Below are 17,584 nucleotides of genomic sequence, written 5' to 3' on the forward strand. Positions count from 1 at the left end.
TATGTTAGTTTATAATTACGATAATATAGTATCTGGCCATAGTTTAGGTATTTCAATATCTAGTATATTTAGCTCTTTCATGGATTTATAATTTACTACTTTGTGATTATCATTTTTATTGTTACTTTTATTCTTTTTTTCTATTATTTCTTTATTTAATTTTTTATTTGCGGATGACACATTATCTAACTCTAAAAAATACAAAATTTAATTTCATGTGAGAATTTATTGTCAGTAAGAGTTGTTTAATTTTTATTGCTTATTGTGATATTTGTTCTTAACATAATAAAAATATAACTAGTGGTGCATAGCATCGTGCCTTTATGCAAATTGGTGGAACTTCCCGTTCCGTAATTAAATAGAATCGAAGAATAATAAATGATTTCAAATAGATTAATTTATTATAAATACTGTAACTTTCGTTATTCGTATTTGAATGACAAGATATAATAATAAATTGGACAACGACGTTTATATATGTTTACATAAGAAGTAAATAAAAGTAAAAAAGAACATATCTCATATTTCTAAGAATTATATAAACTAATTTGCAAATTTAAATTCATTTATTTGAAGTATATAAGAGAGTTTTAGAATTTTAGCTAGCATTAAAATTAAAATCCGAATCATTTTTCATATTTAAACAAAGAAATAATTGTAAATTTAAAAAAAATAGACAAAAAAAAATCTGCTTTCCTAAACTAATCGATTCTTTATACTGCAAAATGTTTTTTGAATCACCCGAATCGAAAGCTTTGAAACGACTGGGCCTGTCTTTTCCAGAAACTAATCACCACGTCATCAATATAAATTGAATGTTTTTAAATAATTCAAATCGGATTCTCTGTTTTCTCAATAGGAAACGATTGCTTTTTGAATGTTTCAAATCGGTTGATCCGTGCTCCCGAAAACGTGGACAGAAAATTGTATCCACACACACACACGCACACAAACACATACATCCATTTTTTGAAGGTATTTCAAGATATTCAGAAACCTCTGAAACGTTAAATATGCAAAAAGTTTCAATTTCAATTTTTGGAAAATTACTATAACTTGCGGTAACTAAATAAATGTATTTATTAACTATCGTTCATTAAGTTTTAATAACAATTAACTTAATTAAATAATAATTTTTATTAGAAAGATTGAACTAAACAACATTGCTGACAGCGAAACTTGTTTATATACGCCACCATGTATTAGATACTGAGATACGTGGTTGCGCATGGCACATTTTTCTGAATTGAGATACGTGATTGTACTTTTCTCAATAAAAAACGTTCGCTTGATTTTTTTTACAAAACTTCACAGATCCATGCGTCTATATTCAGTGATTGATTTTCCGATTAAAACTCAAAATCGTCAAAAATCGAGTTACGAGGTTGCGTCAGAAAACCGTCGATATATTTCCACTTGAATAACTCAAATACTATAATATAATATTTATTATATTAGATATATTTACATTGAAATTATAAATTATTATTTTCTTCTTCTGGCTGGCTACTGTCCGTGGTCCCAGGTCAGTAGTTGTTGACTCCTCGAACGGTTGAGGTGAAAGAGGATTTGTCTGTGTTGCGCTATGTGTTAAATACCTTCAGCAACATTGAGTGGGGATGTCTAAAGGTATATTGTGGTGCCATCTGGTGCAATGTAGACGGATCCCACAAGCAGTGACACAATTGAAGTCGAGGCATAAACTTATGACGCCATTAGTTGTCAAACCTCTTATTTAGATGGTTCACACACCTTAATATATATATATATATATATATATATATATATATATATACGAGGTCTGTTCAAAAAGTACCCGGAATTTTCGTTTTTTCAAAAAAATATTTATTTATTCGTCTACATTAATGTGGTCCCCTTCAAAGTAGTCCCCCCCAGATATAATACACTTATGCCAGCGTTTTTTCCAATTTTCGAAGCACCCTTGATATTCACTTTTTGATATGTCCTTGAGCACTCTCAGCGATTCGGCCTTTATTTCTTCAATCGAGGAAAACCGCCGTCCTTTCATGGGTCTCTTCAACTTTGGGAATAGGAAAAAGTCACACGGAGCCATATCTGGTGAATATGGAGGTTGGGGCATGACTACGGTATTGTTTTTGGCCAAAAAATTACGAACAAGCAACGACGAGTGAGCAGGTGCGTTATCGTGGTGCAACAGCCATGAATTGTTTTTCCATAAATCGGAGCGTTTTTTTCGGATTGCTTCACGCAAACGTCGCATCACTTCAAGGTAATACTCCTTATTAACCGTACGACCTTGTGGTAAGAACTCTTGATGCACTATGCCGTTATAATCAAAGAAAACAGTAAGCAAAACCTTGACATTCGATCGAACTTGACGTGCTTTTTTCGGTCTTGGCTCACCTGGGCTCTTCCATTGGGACGATTGGGCTTTGGTTTCGACATCATAACCGTACACACATATATTTTTGAAGAATTATAAACTAAACAGAAATAACTGACTAATAATTATTAAAATATATTACAGACATATTTTTAAAGAACTACAAATTAAAGAAAAATAACTTAATAATATTAATTATTCAATGACTAATAATAATATATTAAAAACTTAAAAACTAATAAGAGAAATGCGCAGGAGTATTGACGATGGAATGACAAATTTAGCAGGAATGGAAAGTAATACAATAATTTAAGAGTATAAAACGTACAGATAATTTTTAAAAAGAACAAATACTTTGCAAACAAAAGAATCCTAAAAACATAATATATATATATATATATATATATATATATATATATATACTCGTATATATATTCAATAGATAAGTCCTGGATTTTTTCAATATATTGATTGTTTCTTTTCCGAACAGTAAATCCAATAATAAAAAACAATTTGTTTTTTGAAGATGTTTAATACGACTTTTCGGAACTAGGTACGTTCCATCATCAGGTTTATTCTGTAATAATTTATATATCCATATCACTAATATTTTTTTGTTAAAAACACTCGATTTGTTTTTGAGGATATTTATAGATGTTACGACTACACTAGACTTAAACACACACTCACACTTGCTATCAGTGTGTTTAAGTCTTGTGTAGTCGTAACATCTACAAATATCCTCCATATATATATATATATATATATATATATATATATATATATATGTGTGTGTGTGTGTGTATGCGAAATATATATAAATATATTTTATATAATAAATATATATAAATATATAATTCGAAAACTAATTTCTTAGGATTAAAATTCATTCATGAGACATTCTTCTTCATTATCTCTGCATTTAATAGTTATTTTGCTATCAATCATTAATAAAGCATTTGACAAAATCTTAGATTAGTTTGCGACTGGAACCGCATCGGCGCTGTATGAACAGTATGGCAATGTGTGCCGGCACCCTTACAACTTACTCCGCTCTCCGTTTGCTTGCTTTGTAACCTATGTCGTGTGGTGATTCACATCGTAGAATTTGCAGCCATGGGTTTTTGTAATGTTAATTTGATTTTGTTTAAATTGAGTGCTTTAGTGTACTTTTAATGATCTAATTTGGCGATAAATTATTTGCAGGCTTTCGGTTAGTATTTTGGTGTGTCATAGTTTCGTTTATTGATTCAGTCTGTCAAGAAATAACATTTGACAGCCTTCTATTCTGCAGTTTCTGTGATTTTAGTTGCGAAATATTTGTTAGTAACGTTCTTGCTTTTTGCTTATTGCTTATCGATTTAAGTTTAAACTGCATGTTTAAATATCCGTATTATTTATCAGATTATTGAGTACGTACTCGCATTATTCTTTATCGATATTGTTTCCATCCACATGGTAGTTATATTTTAACAATTTTTTATATGGGCATTTCATGTTTTCTTTCTTTTCATATGATTTTCATATTTACATATGTATATATCAAATATTATGTTTTATAATTTCAGATGTCGATAAAGAAACACTATTTATGACGAAAGGTTATGTGAATGTTTTGGCTGTATGGCCGTACAAGGTGATTTGGGTAACAGATTCTTAACGTAAGTACCTTTATGTTTTTCATATCAATCTGGAACACTACAATTAAACACTTACAATATCAACTAAAACAGTAGCATTTTAGAAACTGATATGTATCATATATAAATTTTGCAACTAAATAAAGTTACAAATGTTCGTTCAATAACATTCCTAGCCTTTTTGTGCAATTCATTGTATTGCTCCTCAGTATACTCACACCTTATCGGTGCCCTGTGTGGGGTGTGTAGACAATGTTCTAATGGGTAATCTGAAACTCCTGTAAATGTACAACTGATAGGTTTTTCTTTCTTGATTTGCTGTATTAAATATATCTATGAATTACCCACTAAATAGGTAAATAATTCAGTATGGCTCTAACTACTAAGACCTGAAAAATGCCAATGTCATATGTGGCGGCAGGATATCTACTACTCACAAACGATATCCTTTCATCAGCATTACATATCTGATGATATTTATTATTAAGTCAACATTCAAAATACTTAAGTAATCAAATAAATAATACTTACTACTTCAACATTGATGGAGTAATTCATATAAATTCTTCCGATTCATATAAATAACCGCTGGTGCCACAGTGATCTTTTCTGGGAGCTTAACTATCTTCTGATTGTATCTTATTTCTTATTGCAGCTAAACTTCATCTTTCGGTCTTGATTATTAGTCCTTGGTAGTAATAATATTTTATTTTATATTGATAAACATTTGTATTAGTAGCATTTTGTTTATTGTTAAAAAGTTATTTTAAATAGTACATGAAATAAAAGTATTTTATTAAAGGAATTAAGTTTTTTCAGAAGATTTCATCTTTGGATTTAGTAATTAAGCACCTACTGCTACCTTTTGGTGACCAAACATAAAAATTACAGATATTTATATCAGACACATACATTAGCATTTTCTTTTTTTCTCTTTTTTAAACATAGTTTCCATTATCTATATTTGAGTAGCCAACATTAAAGTGTCCAATCTTCTCATCAAAGATATCATATTGAATGGCATTTAATTTGTACAATTTTTATTAGTTTGTTATTTTTAATAACTAAATAATCTGTACTAGTGCATAACCAGGATTGTAATGGCTTCACTAACAATCCAACTGGGATCACATCAACAGGGTATTTGGCTATTGCTTTTTTTTTATTTTTCAAGCCATATTTTATTGTCTTAGTTGGATTGATTAGATCAAGGCCAAAGTTTTAAAATTGTTTTTGTGACGAGCTGAAAACCACTCTGAACTTTCACTTTGATCTATTTTTTTAAACACAACAATTTGGTAATTATATAGTTGACTTCATATTTTGATAGTAGTAATCATACAGTTTGAATCAGAAAATATATCACGTATAATACTGGCTATGTTTGGAAGTTTTAAGTAAAAGTTTCATTAGATTTTCGGTATTTTTCACAGCTATTATTTTAATGGCCGTATCACATAAAGCAGTGACAAAAATTTTAGCAGCTGTTTGTTTTGCGGTCTCAGACTCACATTTTAGAATAGTGCAAAAAGATCAGTTTATCACTGATACATTATTATCTTCTATATAATAAACTAGTTCATATTTTCTTGTGTTTGGAAAATCATCAGCAATAGCGAGAGGCTTTGAATAGATTTCCTTTCCCAACTTCTCCAGCCTTCAGATGTTTTGGACTTACTCCTGTCGTTGTTTATATAATGAATAACAGCATAAATGTGGTTACAATTAGCAGTTCTGTTTTAATAAAGCGACTGACAGAAATTCTCGAGAAATTCATATAGCAATTGCCTATATCAGTTTGATATGAATCATTACCAAAAAAATGAATAGCTGCAAGCACCTATAATAAAAATTTAGTAGTTAGTTTAACAAAAAAAAAAAAATTTCAAATTCAAATACCTGATAATAAGTATACTATTACTCCATTAATTCACAGCAAAATGATTAATTTTTTAATGATTGCTAAAATTGTTAATTGATTATTATTTTGAATTGAAAGCAATATTCCTGAAAAAATGTTCACTTAATAAACTTGTAAAAATTTCAGTTAATTGTCAACAAATTTTTTCTTGTCTAAGAGGGCAAAGTTGGTCTGGTAGTTTTTAATACAGCTGATTTCTACATTGACTTTAATTTAATTCATCTAGAGTGCACAATTACAAAATTGTTTACTAAATATGTATGTTGATTTTTCAAATATATAAAATACATAAACTTACGCACTTTAAATGTATAATGAACAATTATTTCGGAATGAATTTGTTATTTGACGAATTTTAAACTTCTCGTAAAGCATGTTCGTAGCAAATTATTATTTCATATCATAGACCAGTAATTCTAATATTCACTAAATATTCATTAAAAATTTGCGGACAAGTGTTTTTTTTTTAATTTTACACATTGACGTCACACCCATCTGCTGTTCAGAAACAATCTCTTAAAACATGATTGGTTTAAGTTATAAGTAAATCATTTAATGTATTTATAACTACCTTTTATTAAGTTTACGGTTAGTAAAGTTGAAAAGTTAATTAAGGTTTTACCTCCTACCCTATTTTACTCTTTTGCTACCACATCCGTTTTCGGTTTTCTTTAATTAGCAATCAGAATATACAAATTCTATGAGCTAATGTGTGGCATCAATACAAAAAAAAAAACAAAATCAAAATACGAACAATGATAAGCAAATACAAATAATAATTATATGCAAATAAAGAAATAAATATGTTGGGATGCCTCCATTGAGTAACTATTCGTGAAGAATGGCAGGCAGAGATTATTTGATCATGTTAGCTGATCTCGGATCGGAAGATATACTTGTATATAAGATCTAGATTTTTTTGTTTGACCTTGAGACATTTATCTTTATATTTATATCTTCATTTGTGTGCCCCAAATTCGTGGTGCCACATTAGAAAAATGTACACGTCCTGAACAATAAAGAATTGGATTTAAATTATTTACAAGGTCATTTTCTCTATTCTTGATTTTGTATGACTCCCCGTAAACAAGATCAAGACCTCCTCCGCAGGTATATCATGTATTGAAGAGAACGTCCTCAACATTCTCGCAGCATCTTTAGTTGAGACTAGAGAAAATGCAATATCAGAAATAAGACATTTATTGTAATTAAAATTTATTAAAATCTATAGCATACAAAGTATTAAAATTAAAAAAAGTTTGACCAGCAATGGCATACACATTACATAATAAAATTGCGTTAAAACTGACAATCAAATTAAATCAATTATTCATTAGCGGAGATGAAGAACTCCACCTTTTTAGGTTTGAAAACTTCAACACGAAATTTGACGAGACCAGTAAAGAATTCAGACTGGAAATTTGTTTCAGTCAAACAGATTTTGTAGTTGGCAGCATTTTCAATTTCGTTCTCATCATCCAAGAAATCTCCATTTTGGAAGCACCTGTGTTGTAATTGGAAATAGTTGAAGTCTAATTTCCAGTACGCAGAAACTCGCCTTGGTGATTTATTCATGGCAATGTTGTTGTTGTCGAGTTGTATGGAATGTGCTGGGATCATCGAAAAGCAAAGCATTTCATTGTTGCCATTATGTAAACAAGCACGAATAAGAAAATATTCGCCGGTCACAAGATTAACACCAAATCTATTGTTGTAGAAGTCCCAGCTGCAAAGAGCCTTGCTATCATACATTATCAAATCTTCATGACACTCGTTGAAATGTTCGACCATATTTTCTAGTTTGCCAACCCATGAACATGAGTCTCCATCAACAATTGAAGCAAAGCACCGTCTTTCCCGATAAATGCATGTTTTCAAATGCTCCTTGTAGTATTTTGTAGACATTTGTTCTCGGCAACCATCACGTTCATATGCACATCGAACACTTATGTAGTTCAGCAAACTTTCTAGTGTGTAGTTTCTACCTCCTTGGAATAAACTTCCACAAATTGTGCAATTCTGCGTTTGTTTTGTGCAAAAATCACATGCACTGTGTCCCATAGTACAAATACTTATACGGTCGTAAAGCAATTCGGTGCAAATCGGACATTCAAAATGAAATAACATTTTATGAGAAACTATTAGGGTTTTGTTATTCTCAACTAAAGTCACCTCCATTGTATTTTAAGCCGTAGTATTATGTCACCTGCTTTGCCTTTACTGGAAACGATTGCGATGAACTATCATCATTACTATCATCATGTAATATCATCAATATCGGATTTTCTCGCAAAGACAAAGTTTGTAAGTGAGAAACGAGGGAGTAATCATTTCAAACTCAATTATAAACGTTATAAATTAAAAAAAAGCGTCTGTATGTGTGCGCAGATTTTTTTTAGCAATTTTCTTGAATTTGTTTCCTTAACAATGCGACGAATCCTTCTTTTCTGCCTCTCATAGAAGGTGCGCCATCAGTGCAGACACTAACTAAATTACTTACATTCAATTATAATTTATTACATACTTCTTTAAAGTTTTCGAAATTATCGGCCCCGCGTGTTCTTCCTGATAATGTACCCCCAAAGCTAGTAATTCTTCGTAACATTAAAAATCTTTAGTGACAGCACGAATAAAATATAAAATTTGTGCTGAATCTATTTTATCAGTGCTTTTATTTAAAGCAGTGATTTTCAACCTTTTTTGTGCTATGCCTCACCTGAACGTTTCTAAAACCATTTAAAATTTTGTTTCTTAAAAATAATAAATAAGTTTTAGGAAACAATTACAATTTAATCGTTTTCAAAACATCACAAATGTTAAAATTTTGAAACATGTAATAAAGAACTGAAATTCAAATTTATTTTATTTGTGATTTTTTCTAAATATTTAATGCGATAATTGAGCTTGATGTTTGCTACACCAAGATTTTATATTGGGTTCTAATTTGCTAAGCTTCAATCTCAAATCTCTGCCTCGCCTCCTTCTGCTATAGCAAGTCTATTTTTTTGATATCAATAAATCATTCAAAACACTAAATCCACGTTCTACTAAATATGAAATTGGAAACGGCAGAAGAAGTTTTCTTTCGCACATTTGGGTATTTGACTTCAATTTCTCGACAAAGCCATTCCATTGCCCCTTTTATATTAAATAAAGTTTTTGCTGACTCATGATTTTGAAATTCAGCAAGTTTTTCTTGATACTGCATATTCGAAATATCAATCAAATCCACTAATACTGGATTCAGCAGCATCCATGCTGGGAAATCAATTAATCAAATTAACTTATCGATTAATTGGTTTTCAATATCGTTACTCATTTCGTCTATCTTTCTGCGAACAGTATTATTACTGAGTGGCATGGCTTTCAATTCTATGTCATCTTTTTCTAAAACTGTTTTAAGAAATGCTGAAATTGATGGTTTCATCAAATTTTCTCAAATGGTGCAGTTTTTTCCACTTTTACAAATTAATAATGACATTTGATAATTCGCCTTATGATGACGATTATTTGTTAAAGAAGTGCAGTAAATAGAGACGGCAATGTTTTTCTTTTTTCGAACTTTTCCTTTAAAATTTTAAAATAACTCAAATCTGAATTTACATGATTACGATGTTTTGCCTTCAAACGGGCCTCAAGACGACCTGGTTTCATTGATTCGTTCTACAAGCACTGCTGACAACAGACAAAAGGGATATCCGCTCATCGTGAACAGCGGCCAAATTTTAAATATTATTCATCCTAATATTGACGAGTTTTTCTCTTACTTGCTACACTCTATACTATTATAATAAGGCTTAAGTCAATGTTTTATAGGTTTAATATAATATAATTAATTATTAGCTATTTTATTATTTATTTATTATTTAATTTATTTACTATAAACTTATTTATATTTAGTTCATTTTAATTATTTATAAATATAACTAGTTTGTTTGTTGCAAGTAATCATTAAACGTTTGCCTATATTTCAAAAAGTAAATTTGAAACGATAAAGTACCATTCCGTTTGGATAGACGCTCTAGAAATTTTAATCTATTGAATGATATACATAAGCCCTTAGTGAACCAGGGCAAATTCCGTTTAGGGGCCTGGATTTTTTTTGAAGAAGGGAAAGCTAAATTAAAATTGTATAGAAAGAATGACATGAAATTATTAAATAAAGCATTAGCATCATTATTATCCTGAAATACGAGGCTATCTTTTTCCAGTAAGACTTTGAAACATAGCTTATTGGCTGAGTCGAAAATTCTCGAATAACTTATTTTATTGTTGAATGGTTTCGCCTTAGATGCAATCGCAAGGGATATACCGTAATGATCAGATAGAGTGGTGTTTGTGACAGAGGAAAATTATTTTATCGTAGGGTAGAGTCGGGGTAGAGTATTTTATCGCAATGTAGGGTAGAGCGGGGCTAAAAGGTCCGTGGGTGAAAAGTATACGATCGATATCTCCAAAACTAGTAAAGTTAAGATTTTTTCGACAATTTTTGAAACTAAAGGGAAAAAGGTAAAACCAGCTATTATCTTGATTTTTACGACTTTGCTATCTTTTCTTCCTGGTAGTCTTCTTCTACAATCTACATCATACATAATTATTTGTGGTTGTAGCTTTTTGGGCTCTTCCACAACTAATTTTTGCGCACTCAGATTTGCTTTCTTCATTATTTCTATATCTCTCTTTGTTCGAACTTCTAAGACAACTCCTTTATTTTGGAGTTGCCGTATACCTCTAATTTTTATCTGCTTACTAATATCTTTTAGACCAGTTTTTACGTGATCCTTTATTTCATCATTTGATCTACTGTCTGTTCGATCACATTCAGGTTTAATGTATATGTACTGGCTTTTTGGTTTTTGTTGCGCTATTTGCGTTGGGAGTTTATTAGGTGCTCTAGATGCCACATTTGCATATGACATGTTGGTAGTTTTCTCGTTATATTTTGCCTCTGTGTTTTCGTGCTCTAAAATTTCTTTTTGAAGCATTAGCTCCAAATTTGACCATTTTTCGAGAATGAACTTTATTACGCCTTTGGACACTTTGTTCGACTCATTAAAAAGAAAACTTTCAAGTTTCTCTCTTTCAATTTTAACTTTATTCAAACTATCCGCGGATAGATTGCTTATGCTTTCTTTAGGGGTTGTGTCCCCCTTCTCTGCCACTTTCTCTTTAGGGGTTGTATTCCCCTTCTCCACCACTTTCTCTTTAGGGGTTTCATCGCCTTTCTTAACTACTTTCTCTTTAGGGGTTGTATCCCCCTTCTCCAGCACTTTCTCTTGGTTTTTGGCTTCTGCCTTTTGGGCAGCGGCCGTTTTGGTTAACGAGTTACCCGTTTTAATTTTGGATTTTTGGGTGTTCATTATTGTTCCCACGAGTATAGGAGATTAGCAGTCGACCCAGGTAGCGCTCAGTGCTTGGGCAAGCCTGTTACTGTCGAGGTGTTGGCTGGTGCCTCGGAGTTGGTCGGTCAGAACTGTATTTCCTCACAGCCATTCACTCCTTCGTCGCGCGCCCTACCTTAGTGTTGAGGGTATTTTTTATAGAGGATCCTTCCTCGTGACCCGGGCGATTAAGCCAAGGACCCCGTTCTCTAGTGACATGACCTAGAGCTTGCGGTATGTGCCGCTTTTATGTGGGTATCAAAGATGTTCTCGCCCCACGACCTTCCTCCTTTACCCGGGCTTAGGACCGGCAGCAGCGCGCAAGGATACGTCTGCAGGCGGAGTTAGTAGATTGGGACATTCATTCATTATTTACTCTTATTCCATATAGCTCGAGCTTTCACTCATTGCTATGTAGCGTCTGCTTGATAATTGATTATTTCTTAAATTTTAAATAATATGTTTGTGGGTGTTGTGCAGGACTTTTAGCCGTCAGTGGAGTGACGTTTCCATCCCTAACCCCCTGGAGGCGGTCCTGCCTTTCTAGCTTTCGATTTATAGGTTCTAATTTTAGTTTTGTACTGCATTTCTGGTTTTAATGGCTTGTGCTGCAAAAGCAACAATTCATTTATTCAATACTTGTAAACAATTTCCGAGAGTGCAGCGATAAAATATTATTTGGTGTGGGTCTTGTAGGGGTCGTTTGTAAGAATGTGGGCGTATGTAGAAGGAATAGGTAACGAAGGAAGAGCATTTGATAGAATGTCTATGGAAGGAATTAGAGAATAAGGCAAAGCATAAGAATGAAGTGCAAGAGATGTTTCAGGATTAATTCTAAAATTATTGTAAAATGTGCGGCGGATATTGGAGTCTTGTAAAGAAATATTGGGAGTTGAGCAATGGAAGGTTTTGATGTACCTTTGCAAAGAAACAGGAGTATGTAATATCTTTGGGCAAAATGTGCATTGAAAATTTCTGTAAAACTGTTTTGGCTGTTTTCCATGTATTAATCTGATGTAGCGGGAAAACTAACTAAATAAAAAAAACTTTGACATAAGCGTCTTCATTGTCTTGGTATTTTTGAGATTGCAAATAGAATGAAAACATTTTTCATTACTATTTATTATTATTCTTTTAAGTATAGTATTTGGTATTATTAATCATCTATAAAAAAGATGTTTTTGTTATGACTGATAATTGCCTGAAAAAATAATTTTATAAAAATATGATAAGGTATATATAAAAAAAATATAAAAAATTATAAAAAGCAAAATTTCCAAAATTTCAAAAATATATTCTATATAAATTACCTCATTCAAGATATAATTTTATAAAATTATTTATGAATAATTTTTAAAACATTTGTTTTTGAAATGGTTAATGTGTTCGTAACATAAAAGTAATAAAATTCAAAATTGTGTTCTGGATATATATATAAATTATATAAATATAAATTATTATAAATAATAATTTAAATTATTTATATATATAAAAAAACTGCAGCCTAGTACAGTCATAGCCTCAGAATATTCTAAGGGACATGAACATTCATAATATTTTTAGCCCTTTTCAATAAATGTAATTAAAATAGCAAATTGTGACAGTTTTATTCGTATGACGACTATACTCGCCAATACAAAAAATTCTGCCACATCTTCGTGTCGAGTATATCCGTCAATTGCAGTTATCTGGTTAAATTGCATAAGTTTTGTACATTGGACTATTCAATTTCATCAATTTTAAAATCAGACTATACAAAATTTAATTTTCTGAAATACGTGGTTCCAATTACGTTGTAATATTATTTCGTACTAAATTATTAGTATATTAATTAATTAAAGTGCATTTGCATATATTTGTTTTTATTATATAAATAATATAAATTATTATTTCAATGAGAAATTATAACTTTTCGACTTCATAAAACTTTGTTATTTTTTACAGTTTTTGGTATAAACTTGAAACCGTTCAAGTTGAATGCACAATCTGTGTATAGTTGTTTAGATGTAAATATATTTTTCGATATATAAGATTTAAAATAATTTTATTAGATAAATTTGTAGATAATTTTAAAGTCTTTTGAAGTATATTACCAAATGTTTGACACTTTACACATTTTTGCTGAAATTGGGACATGAACTTCAAAAAATGTCCAAGCAGACTGTGTAAATTGACTTTGGTATTTCAGATGAGTAACTTTTATGTAAAAGATTTTATTGATATTGTTATATATAACAAATAATATATATATATATATATATATATATATATATATATATATTTCTTACCAGGTCCAAAGCAAATTTTTCATTTTTCAACCTTTTTTCAAACTCCTCTATTTTGCTTAGACTCTTCAATGGTATCACTGCCATTTGCTCCTCTTCGTCTGAAACTGAAAACATACTAATTTCAGTTTGATTTTCCATCATTTCTTGAAGATGAAGTGTAATTTTCTCCAACATTATCGACAAGTGATTCAATGACTTTTCGGGCTTATCTTTGCTTGATAAAATGAACTTCACGATTAATTTTTTAATACAATAAAAACGTTGACATTGAAAAATTTAGTGGCAAATTGTTCAAAATAACTTGAAACGTTGAGAACACAAAATTAGCAAATAGGATTTGCTGATAAAAACATATTCTTTTTCAGAAAGTTAGAATGAAATATTGTTTATTAAACATTATAATAGAGCAAGAAGTACATTTTTGAGCTATTTTCAATAAGCTCACAATAGCATAGCAAAAATAGTACTCGTATGTACTGATTTAGTACCAAAACTCTGTTTTTCTCTCCAACCTACCAAAAAAGCAGAAGACTAAGCAAATTGTGGGCTTATGTACAATTTCTGATATTATTAAGAAAATAATGATAAACAAAATACTTACTTGCTAAAGATTCAAGCTTTTCCTCAATGTTCGGTGGTATACTATTTTGAATGGCTGGCTCATTATTTCCTATTGAATATGCAGCTTTTATCAATACTTTTAATAATTTATTACTTTAATACTTACTTATTATTTTAATACTTACTCGCTACAGATTGCTCCTCAATAGTTGAGGAGGGATGATGGTAGTCAAGAGCAGTTGCGATTTGAGGTTTTTCATCTTTTTCAATCATTTGTGCAATACTCTGCACATCATTGGGTAAGTTAGCATCAAAATGTTAATTTATTATTGTTAATAATTTATTCGCTTGATTTTCTTGTATTTGGTTTTCCTTAATCCAAACATATAGATCGTTTAAACAATCGTTTAAAAAAAACCGTTTCGTTGATTGATCTATTCACTTAAATAAAAAAGCGGACAGAATCTACTTTCAGCCTACCACTTTTCTCGAGAGGGCAACTCAGCGGTCAGCCACTCTTCTGATTGTGTTTATACTATTTTATTATATATGTATATTATATCTAATAATGTTGGCATATACTCGGTGCTGGGCCCGGGCCTAGGGCGGCCTAATTTAGGAGGCGGCAAATTTTTCAGAAGGTCAAAATTTTAAACTCGATAAAATGTCACGACAATTCATTTTAGGAATAGATCCTAAACTTTTTTTGTAAATTTAGAGATCATTTTCTATGAAATAGAACGTAATACGTTTTCTAATCAAATTTCTTATTCGTGGGTGCCGCATATATTCAAATCAACATTGTTTTCATATAAAAATGTATCTATCACATATCTAAAGACCATACACTTTGCTAAATTATATTTTAATTCTTTTTTACGCAAAATACTAATATATAGAAATTGATGAGTATTATTGGAAAATTTTGGAAAATTTCCTTAACAAACTTCAGAAAGATTTATCAAAATCCGAATAATCGTTTAGGAGGAGTATACAGTGAGGGCTTGTAATTCAATATGAACTTTATATAATAGCAATAAAGCTCAAATTGATTCTACGTTTGTATGTGAAAAAGAGAAGGGCTGTTTTTAGGGTTTTCCCGACGATTATTCGATTTTTTCTCGCCGTAAGAACCATCCTTGGGCATCGACGAACATTTTAAAAAAAGAATTGGCCAAATTGGTCCAGGCGTTGTTGAGTTATGCGCTTACCAACACATTTTGCGATACATTTTTATATATAAGACTAGCTGACCCGACAGACTTCGTCCTGTCGGGTAAAATAAGTAAAAAGTAATATTTTAAATAAGAACAACTCAAATGCAAAATATAATTTATTGATAATTATGATTTAGCCAATTCATTTTCGTCCTATGCTCTGATAGAATATTGTTAATGCCATGACACATCAATTGATGTATTAAACTAATTGCGATTTCCTTTTGTCTCGGATTCATCAATTCGAGAGTTTTTCCGAAAATTTCTGCCATTTTCATTTCTCGAGATTTTTTCTGTTCTATTTTATCAATATGTTGTAGAAGGCTGTTCGTCAATTTGTCTCGTTTTGTTTCTTTACGACGAAACGAAGTCGTCGGCATTTCATCAATCTGCTCTAAACTAAATTTAAAAAATCTGAACTAAATTTAAAAAAATGCTCCTGGAGCATATTTTATATCTAAATAACATTTAATATAACGGTTGATCGGTGCAAAAATGCATTATTATTTTTAATGCTTTTTATTTTTATGGTTTCAATTAATTTCAATTTTCTTTCTAATAATTCACATTTCCTAAAGTATTACATAATATAATTTATAAATTATTACAGTTTTAAAAGAAATGTTACCTTGAAGATTTTTTTTTTATAATTTTTAGTCGTGAAAGTATATATATATATAGATATATGTAGAAGCTCATGGAACGTACAAAACACTATTATTATACAAATAAATACTTATATACGCTTTTTTATGTAAATTTTTCTTAAAAACAGTAATTATGAAATATATTTTAAGTAATTCGCTTCTTGATCAAAATTGATATGCTCTCAAACTTGGCTTTAAAACTTTTTTTTGCAGCTTACGAAGGTTAACAAATTTGTGCAAAATTCTATTTCTGAATTAGTTGATTTAGATTCGATTATTTGATTTTGGGATATATTTTAAAATATATTAATACAATGCTTGATTTGCTCATAATTTGATTTGTATTGAAATTGAAAATTGAATAGTATTTAATGGTCTTCGAGATTTTGGTGAATTCCAAAAAAAATTCATGGTATTTGTTTATATATTCGGCAAATATTTATCATACCGCAGATCCCGAATAACTGTGAAATGGAGACCAGCATTGGTTAAATATGGCTAAAAAAACATCAGTACAATATGAAATGATAGTACTGACAATACAGTTAAGCTAACCATAATATGGTGAAAAAGTTCTTATCTGATTGGAAAAATAATTAAGAAAAAATTATTGCTTAGATCACAATATCATATCAAGATTATTGCAAGATTAAGTATTGAGTCTCTCCTCCGATTAACTCAAGATGCTAGGTTAGTTTAACCTTCGTAGCAGTGGACTGTGTGAAACACTGATTTATTGTCATAATTTATGTATTTGGTGCTGTTCTAATTACACTATTAATTTGTCACTAAGATCTAATTGAAGAAGATATATTTATTGATTATTTATTACAAATGTTCTTATGCGGAGTTTTGGAAGTAAACAATTAGTCCCATGAAACTCTCTGCTACCTCTCTACAAGGATAGTAATTTTCAAGTACAAACTCTCAATGCCAGGAAGATTACATATATATATATATATATATATATATATATATATATATATATATTACCAAGCTTCAACTGTAAATACATTCAATGTACTCAGAATTCTAGAAGAAGGTCTCCTATAGTTGGCGATTTTTTTATATGGTTTTGACGTTAACTGCATTTACCAATCACAGTTTTAAAATTCATTTCTACGTTCGTTATTCTGCAATATTATGAATATTATGCATTATTATCCATACATGGTCTTATTCATTGTATTAAAAACATAATGCAGTTACTGGATGATGTGCAGCTCAAAAGTGTATAAATATGATTCTATAAAATGAATTTTATGCTAGATATACTGTCTTTCTACGTATGAAGATTCAAATGTATCATATTCTAGTACATATTGTAATTTAATATTATGTATACTATCAGTAAGTTGCTAAACATGGTATAATAAAATTATTGTTAGTAACAGGAGCAGAATAATTCATTATTAGAACAAAGCTGAAAAAAAAGCAAATAAATAATATGAACAAAAATTAGCAGAGAATTAATCTGAAAATAAATATATAGCTCTGAAGTAAATAAATAAACAAATTATATAGGCTAATACAAAAAAAAATAAATACATGGAAGAAAATGCTT

This window comes from Ctenocephalides felis, unplaced genomic scaffold (genome assembly GCF_003426905.1).
Source record: "Ctenocephalides felis isolate EL2017-DRISC unplaced genomic scaffold, ASM342690v1 CF-g0.4_SCAFFOLD_02456, whole genome shotgun sequence".
Classification (NCBI taxonomy): domain Eukaryota; kingdom Metazoa; phylum Arthropoda; class Insecta; order Siphonaptera; family Pulicidae; genus Ctenocephalides; species Ctenocephalides felis.